Source organism: Azolla caroliniana, unplaced genomic scaffold, assembly GCF_043228905.1.
Source record: "Azolla caroliniana isolate FFs.n. ecotype wild unplaced genomic scaffold, voAzoCaro1.0.p SCAF_2, whole genome shotgun sequence".
Taxonomy (NCBI): domain Eukaryota; kingdom Viridiplantae; phylum Streptophyta; class Polypodiopsida; order Salviniales; family Salviniaceae; genus Azolla; species Azolla caroliniana.
The window spans coordinates 12,068,457-12,080,437 of record NW_028230437.1 but is presented as its reverse complement, the minus strand read 5'-3'; positions in this window follow the sequence as shown (position 1 = coordinate 12,080,437).

Genomic DNA, 11,981 nt, shown 5'->3' with positions numbered 1-11,981 from the left:
TGGGTTAATTTGCTCTATTGGCCATCAATTTGCAGATAATAAGCTGAAGATAGATTCATTAAAGTGCCAAATGTTTGGAGGAGTCGTCTCTAGAAATGAGAGACGAATTGAGATCCCCAAATTGAAGTGATGTTGTCTGGTAGCATGTGTAGTTGAACTACATTTTTTAAAAATATCTCTATTGTCTCTTTCCCCAAAATAGTTTTGGCTCAAGGGGCAAAGTGAACCATCTTGATAAAACGGTCTACTGTTTCTAGCACTAAGTCAAATCTACTAACTTGAGGTAAGTCAGTGTCGAAATCCATAGAGGTAGTTGGCCGAAGCCTACTTGGAATGGGGAGTGGTTGGAGTTGATTGCATAGGTGTGATACTTTGGATTGAGAACAAGTATCACATGTCTTGATGGATTCTTTGATAAAATTCCATGGTTGAGGCCACCAATATCCTTAAGAGAGTAATTTTAAGGTTTTTGTGACTATGAAATGGTTAGAGAGTGGGTCATCGTGGCACTTTTGCATTATGTTGTTATGATTGCATTATGTTGTTATGATGTGAGGAACACACTTGAGGAAATAAATTAAATTAAATATATATAAATATTGAAGGACAAGGTAGATATATGGAAATAAAGTCATGAGACAAGGTGAAGTGGAAGATATAAAAAATACTTAGCTCAATTGTCAAAGATCAAGGTGTATGGTGGAGGTACGTGGTAAAAACAAAAAGGGACGTAAAGTTTTGCATCACTCCAATGTCAAGGTCAAGTGCCACAAAAAGAAACTTACTATTTTAATAAGGGGCCTCTTAGAACCTATATAAGGGAGAAGAAACCTCCTTGCAAAAGGGGGGTTTTTGGATCAAGGTGGATGCGCTACCAAAATCTCTAACAAGCTTGGAGTAGCAAATCAAGAGGTTGTTAGAGACCAACAACGACAAGAGAATACAAAGCTATCTCGATGGTCCTCTAAATAAAAATTCAAGGATATCCCTCCAAAGCTCTACCCACAAATCCTACATCTCTAACGTCTTTATCTATCCTTCTAAGACACTCCATGTAAAGGAGTCATGATAATGTTGTTGTATATGATTAAGATAAAACCTTTGATGTATCCTACTTTTTAAGACCCATATAAAATTAAATTATGTAATCTATTATCTAATGCTATTCAGGATCACGCTAGATTTTTTGGCTATGAAATCTGAGCTTGGAGCACAAATTTACACAATTCAAAGCAAATTAAGGATGAGTCCTTGAATCACCACATTGATAAACTCACACCACCAATGGGAAATAATTTGTAGCAAAGTTTGTGCTAGGTTTTCGGATCGTGATTCCAACCATCGGGTGAGAAGTTGAAACCTTCTCCTTCTCGACCAAACCTCATCCTCCTTCAACGTCTGGATAGGGAATAAAATAAGAATATGAGTATGTAGGCCTAACGTGCCACAAAGGTATATTTGTGGAAGGCAAGATTCCAACTTTGCACCTTCAGAGTTTAAAGCATTGTATTTACCAATAGGTTAACTACTATTGAGTATTTAATGTCACCTAAATATTTAATGTTAGATACGCAAAACAACCACATGTATAAACACATGGTTTCAATGTTGGAAGCCCATAACCCATCCTCTTTAGTTCAAGTCACTGATGGTTTGTCTTGATAAAGGAATCCATGCTCGATTTTGAACCAAAGGAGATCTACCCTATTCTTCTCTTTGTATAGGTTATTAAGGCTTACCTTAATTTCATTTGTGAAATTTTCGGTCGACAATGCTTTCACTATCTCCTTGAGTAGAGAGTCCTTGTCTAGCATGCATGTCGCAAAGATATGGAACTGATCTGGCTTCAACAAACATTGGGAATGTTGACCATTGGCAATCAGAGACGTTTTGTGGCAGATCACATCTCTGATTGTGAGAAGGTCCTACATTGATTAGAAGATGCACACTTAACCTTCTCGGGTGAGAAATTGACATTTAGCTAACCATAGATTATTGTGGCAGGACACTTATGCAGGTGTATGGATGGAAGCCATCCCCGGAAAAAGGTGGATGCCATCACAAAAATGAAAGAAGAATGCAAATCGCAAACAGAAGTGAGGCGATTTCTTGGTGCTTGTGCATTCTACCACATTTGGATTACACACTACGCTCACATAGTCGAGCCCTTGTACGGGCTACGCAAGTGTTGAGTGAGCAAGCTCAACATGGGCTGGATCGACTGAACAAGTCAGCAAGTCAGGTCGGATATGATCCAGCCTACTAGTCCCACTTAAGCTGGTGAGTCTAAGTTTCAAACTGGGTTCTAGGCTGGATGTCAGACCAATTGAAGAAGCCGAATGCCGGATGTGGATGGTGGATGGATGTCAGATACCGAACCAGATAACGGAAAGGCTGTAGAAGCCAATCCGAAGTGTCGTAGGTGTATAAGCATATTTTAGTAAATAGGCCTAACATAGGCTAATTAGTGTCAGGCTTTGATGGGATTTGGTCCCTATGATTTGTGAGGAAGATTGACTATGAAATACTCAATATGTGGAAAACAGAAAATAGCAGATGCACAATACGCAATGTTTAACATGGAAAAACCATAGGAGAAACAAATCTTCATTATACAACAGGGAATATGTTGAGAGACAAGCTCAACATCGGCTGGATCGGCTGAAGAAGCCGAGGACCGGATCGGTTGGGACCGATCGGTTAGGCCGAGTGCGTAAACCGGGAGGTCGTTAGGAAAGATATTCCGTGAGGAATATATTTGGGAGTTAGTGTAGGGGCTCTTGATGAGCATTGAAGTACTGTCAGTACTTCGGTTAGTCCTTCTAGGGCTTGTATAAAAGTGTTCACTGAGCACGTCTTATGTACAGAGATTGAGTATTATTGTCGAATATAGTTTTTGTGTCTACTCTCTCTGTCTCTCCTGCGTATACCGTGTAAGCCCAAGCTCTCCATTGAACCTGAGTTTCCTTCCTTCTGTTCGGTCTTCATACTTGCTTCCGCACGCTACTTTCTACATGGTATCAAAGCGCGAGGGTTGAGAACCTCTCTGCAGCCGACACAGCTTGACGAAGAAGAACAAGAAGAACGATGGATAGAGGCATGGCGAGCTCGCTTCCAACAGAGAAGCTCGACAGATCCAGCTACACGTCTTGGTCCTACAAGATGCACCAGTACTTGCTCGGGCACGACTACTGGAGTTATGTCGAAGGAGCTAATGACGCGGCACCCGAATCGACACACAGAGACTTCCCGTCGTGGGAGCAATCGGCGAGCAGTGTATTGTACTGCTTCGCATCGTGTGTGGGCGAACAACTATTGAGCTATGTTCAGGATGCAAAGACGTTGAAGGATGCGCGGGAAAATCTGAAGAAGATTTTTGCCGCGAGCACCACAACCAGGAAGCTTCAGCTCCGACAGGAGTTGAGCAACCTACGACAATGCGACTTGTCGGTGGCGGACTATACCTCGAAGATCAAGGATATCTGCGACTCCCTCGCCTCCATAGAGGTGAACATCGAGGAGAGCGAGATGGTCCAGATCTGTCTCGGAGGTTTGGCGTCGAAGTTCGGAGCGTTCAGAACGGCTGTGTGTACCCGGGAGAATACGCCGTCCTTTTTCAACTTACAGTCGATGCTCCTGGTAGAGGAGAACCACGCGGGTGCGTCGACAAGCACGCACACCAACAACAAGATGTTGTACACGGAGGGAGAAAGGCCCCGTGGTCGTGGCGGACAAGGGGAGTCGGTATGCAATGGAAGCGGCCGATGAGATCAAGGAAGAAGGCACCGAAGTGATGCCGACAACAACTCCGGACCCTCCGGAAACAGGGGGAGTCGAAGCGATGAGAACCGGCAAGGGAAGGCCATCGCGGAGTGCTGGTACTGTGGCAAGAAAGGCCACAGGGAAAGCGAGTGCTGGAAGAAGCGCGCCGATTTGGAGAGAACCGGTTCCGGAAACGGCTCCGGACATACCGACAAGAGAAATCAGCAGCAATCGCACTACGCCAAAGACTCCGGGAGAGCTGGAGAAGGGTCTGTCTTCATGACGAGACACGAAGCAAACTCAATGAAGCAGACCACCCCGAGATCGAACGAGGTGTGGTACGTAGACTCCGGCGCGTCAAACCACATGACGAGCCATAAGGAGTGGTTCTCGTACCTTGAAAAACCGATACAACCTGGAGTAGTCGCAAGTGGAGACGACACTTCGCATCCGATCGCGAATGTCGGAGAAGTTCCCCTTAGCCATGTCGGGCAGAAAGGGAAACTCATGAACGTGCTGCACGTTCCGACAATCACGAAAAACTTGGTCTCGGTCGAACAGATCGTCGACCAAGGGATGGAGGTTCGGTTTACACACCTCGGGTGCTTCATTGAGGAAGAAGGTTGTGTGATTGCGCAAGGGCGCAGAGACGGGAGGATGTTCATCCTCGACTCCACTAACGGCGGCACCGCAATGTTCGCGAAGGGACAAAAGACCGAGTTGGACATCGACTTGTGGCACAAGCGGATAGGCCACGTCAACCACCAACGGCTTCAAGATCTGCAATCGAAACAGGTAGTGTTCGGATTGCCCAAATTTAGTGGCCGAAAGGCACAAATTTGTGAAGCCTGCCAGCTCGGGAAGCAACACCGACTTCCTTTCCCCAACGAGCGGAACTAGAGCCGGAACAAACTCGACCTTATACACTCCGATGTGTGGGGGCCGGCACAAAACGTTAATCTTGGCGGGAGCCGATATTTCGTCTCCTTCATCAACAACCACACGTGGCACACGTGGATCTACCTCATTGAGAGGAAGAGCGAAGTCTTCGACTGTTTCCGGGACCTCAAAGGGTTCGTGGAAGCCGAAACGGGACGAAAGATCAAGTGTCTGCGGTCGGATGGCGGGAAAGAGTACTTTTTCGGTCAATTCAACGGTTACCTACAACAAATGGGAATTCGCCGCGAATTCAGTTGTAGATACACGCCAGAGCAGAACGGCGTGGCCAAGAGAAAGAATCGGTTGATTGTGGAAGTGGCACGGGCAATGCTGGAGGAGAAGAGCTTGCCCAAGTTCTACTGGGCCGAGGCGGTAAGGACCGCGATATACATCCAAAACCGGATCGGAGACAAAGTGTCGGCGCACGAGCTATATTTCAGAACGAAGCCGAACTTGCGACACTTGAGGGTGTTCGGTAGCATTGCATATGTGCATATACCGAAGGAGAAAAGGAGGAAGCTGGACGCAAAGGCTGAGAAGTGCATCTTGGTCGGTTACTCGGACGAGTAGAAGGGTTATAAGTGCTATAACCCTCGCACCAAACAAGCGCGTGTCAGCCGCGACATTGTGTTTGACGAGTCTGCGTCCTGGTATCTGCCCCCGACTCGGAACCCCGACTCCAATACGAGCTCTGACGATGAGGTCAGCGAGGCCGAGATGCCTTCGAATGAGCCCGAAATCGAGACCCGCGAAGAGAGTCCTATTTCACTCCGGTTAAGTGGACCGATTGGACGACTGAGTCGGTACGACCAGTCCGATGAAGAGGCGGTGAGTAGTGGAGACTCGGCCGTGCATTCCCCGCGCAGGAGGCCGAGGAGACGGCTTACGCGCAAAGAGAAAGGGAAGAAGAAGGTGTCGGATTCCGGCACGGAAAGGAACAAGTCAGACCGACGTGAGTCCGACTCCGAGGGAACCGGTGATGGGTCTTTAAAGGTGAAGACCGCGTCGACCGAGAAGGCCTCGACATCGGCTAATGTGAGATTACGCCGATCTACCCGCCAGAAGAACCCAGTTGTGCGGTTCGGATACAACGAGTACATGGCGCATCATTATGCGTACATGACCCGTGTAGCGGAAGTGCGTGAGCCGGAGAGCTACGCAGAAGCGGCGAAAGACGCGAATTGGCATGCCACGATGGAGGAAGAGATGCACGCATTGGCGGAGAACGAGACCTGGGACCTGGTTGACGCACCGAAGGGTGTGAAGTCGATCGGGTGTAGGTGGGTGTACAGGGTCAAGTACAACACCGATGGCTCGGTCAACCGGTACAAGGCTCGGCTAGTGGCAAAGGGCTACGCGCAGAAACACGACATCGACTACGATGAGACGTTTGCGCCGGTCGCGAAAATGAGGACCGTCCGTGTTTTGCTCGCAGTAGCCGCGGCCAAGGGGTGGCACTTACATCAGATGGATGTAAAGAATGCATTCCTGCAAGGTGACCTTGAGGAACAGGTGTACATGGTACAGCCCCCCGGATTTCACTCCGGAACGAACTCCTCGGCAGTATGCCGACTGAAGAAGTCCCTTTACGGACTGATGCAAGCCCCGCGTGCCTGGAACGCGAAGATCACGCAACAACTGCGTCGGATGGGCTTCGTCACGTCAAAATCAAACTCTTCCCAGTTCATCCGGAAAGGTCGACTCGGACCGGTTAGTATTTTACTATATGTTGATGACTTGGTCATCACCGACGCCGACCTCAGTGAAATCGACCGTGTGAAGCTCCAGCTTGCGGCATCGTTCGACATGAAGGATCTGGGGGACCTTCATTACTTCCTCGGGATCGAAGTGATCCGTACCCCCGAAGGCATATTGATCAGCCAATGTCACTACGTGGTGAGTATGCTCTTCAAGCTCGGGATGGCCGACTGTAAGTCCGTCTCGACTCCTCTGGACAGAACCGTCAAGCTTCGTCCCGATACGGGAAAGGTATGCGACCCGACGAGGTTCCGACAAATTGTCGGAAGCCTTATATACTTGACCATCACCCGACCCGACCTCAGTTATCCGGTCGGGGTGATCAGTCAGTTCATGGCGCGACCTACCGAGGAGCACCTTCAGTGTGCGCAACGCATACTTCGGTATGTCAACGACACTAAGGACCGGGGACTGCTATATCGGACCGGTGCAGCCACGCGGTTAGTCGGCTACACCGATGCTGATTGGGCTGGCAACGCCGCCGATCGCCGATCCACGTGTGGATACGCGTTCTCCCTCAGGAGTGCCGCGATCGCGTGGAGCAGTAAGAAGCAGCTGACAGTTGCACTATCGAGCACCGAAGCTGAGTACCGAGGAGCGACTGTCGCGACATGCGAAGCCATATGGTTGAAGCGGCTACTTAAGGACCTGCAAGAGGAGGTGTCAGATCCGACGACGATCTACTGCGACAACCTCAGCAACATCTAGCTCGCGAAGAACCCCGTTTTCCACGCACGGACCCCGTTTTCCCGTTTACCATTTCGTCCGTGAGCGTGTCCTTTCCGGTGAAGTCGAACTTCAGTACGTTCCGACGGATCGGCAGGCTGCCGACATCTTCACCAAGCCTCTTGGTCTGGACAAGTTGCGGCAATTCTCAGGTGCGCTCGGGTTGCGTCACCTTGACGTGCCGAACTTGAGGGGGAGAACAGTCCCGAACGACCAAGCAAAGCAACAGGAAAGGAGCGGACACCGCGACACCGAGTCGGTTGACAAGCTCGACTTCGGATCGGCTGAAGAAGCCGAGGGCGGACCCGCGGAAAAGTCCGGAAGCGGACAGAAGGGGAGCAACCAAAGGAGAGAGCCGAAGCCAACCACGTATGGGGAAGATGACGCCATCGAGGGCGAGAAGACCGAAGACGAGTTGGAGACAGCCAACTCGGACGAGAGCGAAAACCGATCGGCGGTAGCCGAGTCGGTTCGGATGTTTGATTCAAACACGCTGAATCAACCGAGGCCCAAGCGGAAGAAAAGGCAGCAGAAGAAGCGTCAACACCGCAACAACAGAAGAGCTGATGAGGGCCACATGAGCAGACAAACCGACCGGAAGGGTCGAAGCGCGCGGAGTCGAACAGGTCGAGGAGCGCGAGCGAGGCGAGAAGCCAGGAGGAACTGGTGCTGTGAAGATCCCGAAGAGCCTCAAGTTGAGCTTGAGGGGGAGTGTTGAGAGACAAGCTCAACATCGGCTGGATCGGCTGAAGAAGCCGAGGACCGGATCGGTTGGGACCGATCGGTTAGGCCGAGTGCGTAAACCGGGAGGTCGTTAGGAAAGATATTCCGTGAGGAATATATTTGGGAGTTAGTGTAGGGGCTCTTGATGAGCATTGAAGTACTATCAGTACTTCAGTCAGTCCTTCTAGGGCTTGTATAAAAGTGTTCACTGAGCACGTCTTATGTACAGAGATTGAGTATTATTGTCGAATATAGTTTTTGTGTCTACTCTCTCTGTCTCTCCTGCGTATACTGTGTAAGCCCAAGCTCTCCATTGAACCTGAGTTTCCTTCCTTCTGTTCGGTCTTCATACTTGCTTCCGCACGCTACTTTCTACAGAATACAAGGGATATGAGAATACAACACTCTTCGTACAGAGTGTATCAGCCACACATGGCTCTTGGTGTCTACTGTCTTTCAGCTATGGCGTTGCTCTTTAAGATTCTCTCTAGTGTCTCTCTGTTACTCTCTACAAAAAACTCTATTCAACACCTTCTGTTCTGTTCTATATCTTTCTATGTTTGCCCTAAGTATATTTATACTTATAAACTGTTGAGAATCAAGCTCAGCATAGCACAACGTGTGAACACACCTTTTGAGAATCTATGATTACTCAAAGGTCAAGAGTCACACCACTACTCTCTACACATTAACTATGTGTCATAGAATCATATTCTATGACACATAACTAATGAGTTACATATTCCCCATGACTATGAGTCTTCACATTCCCCAAGAGAGAGAGTGGTTGTTGTAAGTTAATGAAGAGAGAGGGTGACTCTATATAAAGCACCCTCCTCATACTTCATACGAAGTCGGTTGTGACTCCTTGTAATGCTACATTTTTGTATTTCTCATTCTACTTGTGAATATACATCTTCTTCTTGAGTATTTCATTTCTCTAGCTTATCTATCTTGTGTTTCTATTCTCTTCTCTAATTCCTCTCACACATACACATAACACACATCTCTTCCGCTACACAAGAATCATATCTGATTCTTTACATGGTATTAGAGCGATTTGGTAGCTCAATCTCGCCCACTCACCTCATTGTGATCGTGTGTTGTGCTCTATGCCGACGTTCAAGAAGAACCAGCTCATCGCTATCGTAGTGCGACTACATAGCTCATGTTCGAGAGAGAAGGAAAAGAAAAGAAGGAAGAAATCTACATCGACAATGAATACTCAAATGGGGAGCGCTCTCCCTAGCGAGAAGTTGGATCGCAACAACTTTGCATCTTGGGAGTACAAGATGCACCAATACCTTGTCGGCCAAGGCTATTGGAGCTACATCAAAGGAGCACCAGAAAATCGGCCCAACCCGGAAGAAACCGACTATGCAACGTGGGAGCAAGTGGCAAACCGAGTGATGTATTGTTTGGCGACATGTGTTCACGACCACATGCTTGGGTAAATTTGAGAAGCCAAGACGACGAAGGAAGCGTTGTCGTAGTGTATTTCATACACTACATGAAAAACTTATAAAGTAACATTTTAGTAAATATGAAGAAATAGAAGAAAATCTCAAAATAAATAATACATGCATAGGGCAAGATTTGAACCTTGCACTTCCATGTTAATAATGTAATGTCTTACCATTACACTAGCATTTCATTAATGTTCAAAAAGTAGACATCCCATATAGAAGGTTTATTTCACGTATATTTTCTAGATAAAAAAGCTATAGTTAGATAATAATAAAAAAACGCATGATCACTTTTAGAAAAAGCATGTTAAAGAAAGCATGTAGTCTATCGACAGAAAAAGCATGGAGTCTATAGTTAGAGAAAAAGCATGGATTGTAAAGACTCTCTCATCACTATATAAGGATGAGGAGCACAATGTAATAGGGTGGTGTGTGGATTATTTGGAAATTGGATATATTTCCTAAAACACCAATTAACAAACTATATTCGTGGGATTCACGAAATAATCTATACTTGTGGGATTCACAAGTTCTTTTTAATCTCTTTCTTTCAATCTAAACACATATTCTTATCTAAACATTGATTAATCGAATACAATATACTCGTGGGATTCACGAGATTTCTATCTCTCTTTCTAATAATCTATCCATAACTATAAACTTGTCTCAAATTCTTCCTCCTCCTAGTCCAAAACCCCAGTGGTTCCCACCCGACTCACGCAAACGATCTAGCGCCGAAAGGCACGACAACGTGGGAGAATCTACGAAAGATTTTCGCCGCTAACACTACCGCGAGAAAGCTTCAACTCTGCCAAGAGTTGAATAAGATCCAACAAAGGGATATGTCCATCACGAGCTACACCCTGAAGATCAAGGAGCTTTGTGATTCGCTCGGCTCGATAAGCGTAAACGTGGAGGATGACGAGATGGTGCAAGTATGTCTCGGCGGCCTTGCACCACGATTCAGCGCGATTCGGACTGTCGTACTAGCATAGGAGAATCCACGCTCCTTCTTCGATCCTCAATCCATGTTGTTGGTCGAAGAGAATCATGTTCGAACGAGGAGCAACGCCTCGGAAGGCCACATGCTCTACACGCATTAGGACGGAGGAAGAGGACGCGACTGTACAAGAAGAGGCCGATTCGGCCAAGCATGAGACAGACCGATTTACAAAAACAACTCTCAATTACGGCAACAAGATGGAGGCCATCGGGGAACCTTCGGAAGAAGGGGGAACCACCATTCCGGTCCGAGCCGACAAACCTCAATTGAATGCGGATATTGTAGAAAAATCGGCCACCACGAAGAAGAATGCCGTAAGAAGATACGCGAGTCGGCTTCCACTAGCCGACAACTCACCAACTACGCCATCAACTCTGACTATGATGATCGCGGCGGAATGTTCGTGATGAGACATAGAGCGAATTCTATGTCGGCCTCTACTTCTACTAGTGCCTCCGGTCCGGAAGATGTATGGTTCGTCGATTCCGGTGCCTCGAACCATATGACATCGCATCAAGAATGGCTCCGAGAACTTCGAGAGCTGGACCGACCCAGCTATGTTGAAACCGGAGATGACACTACACACCCGATTCGGCACATCGGCAATGTTCCGTTCGGAGAAGAAGGTAAGCAAACTTATATTAAAAATGTCTTTCATGTACCAACTATCACGAAGAATTTGGTCTCCGTCAGCCAAATTGTAGAGCAAGGAATGCAAGTACGATTTAATCAAGGCGGTTGCTTCATCGAAAAAGAGGGCCAAATGTTCATTATCGACTCACACGAGATGAAATTGGCCATGTTCGCAAAGGGCATGAAAGCCGATTCCGACATAGAGTTATGGCACAAGCGGATTGGCCATATCAACCTCCAAAAGCTCAAGGCAATGCAATCGAAAGGAGTCGTCATCGGGCTCCTGACATCCACGGAGAAAGAGATTGAAGGCGTGTGTGCCGCTTGCCAATTTGGCAAGCAACATCGGCACCCATTTCCGAAGGAGCGGAACGTGAGCAAAGGTGTACTCGGCATAATTCATTCTGATGTATGGGGTCTAGCTCAAACGGTGTCGTTTGAATATGTTTGGAAACAGGTCCCTCCGGATGGGAAGTGAGAAGAACAGTGCTGATGAGAAACTGGATGAGGAGTACCCGGCAACGGAAAACCCGGTGAGAACCGGATGAAGAGTACCCGACTACGGAAGACCCGGTGAGAACCGGATGAGGAGTACCCGGCAAGAGCCAGATGGTGAAGACCCGGTGAGAACCGGATGAAGAGTACCCGACTACGGAAGACCCGGTGAGAACCGGATGACAAGTGCCCGACAAGAGCCGAATGATGCAGGCCCGATGAGAAGTGCTCACCGGATGAAGGGACAAATTTGTAAATATGTTTCTGAGAGTCCATCGGGGCTATATTTGTAAATAGCCGAAAAGTCATATTAGTATAAATATTACTTAGGGCAAACTTAAAGATGTTGTTGTCATTCTTGTTGGCACAAAACTAGAGAGCTTGTAACAGTGTACAGAGAGAGAGAGAGAGAGAGGAAAAGGTCATTGCCTCTGTTGTAACCGCCGCCTGTGGCGAAGATCGTGAGCACGAGGTCG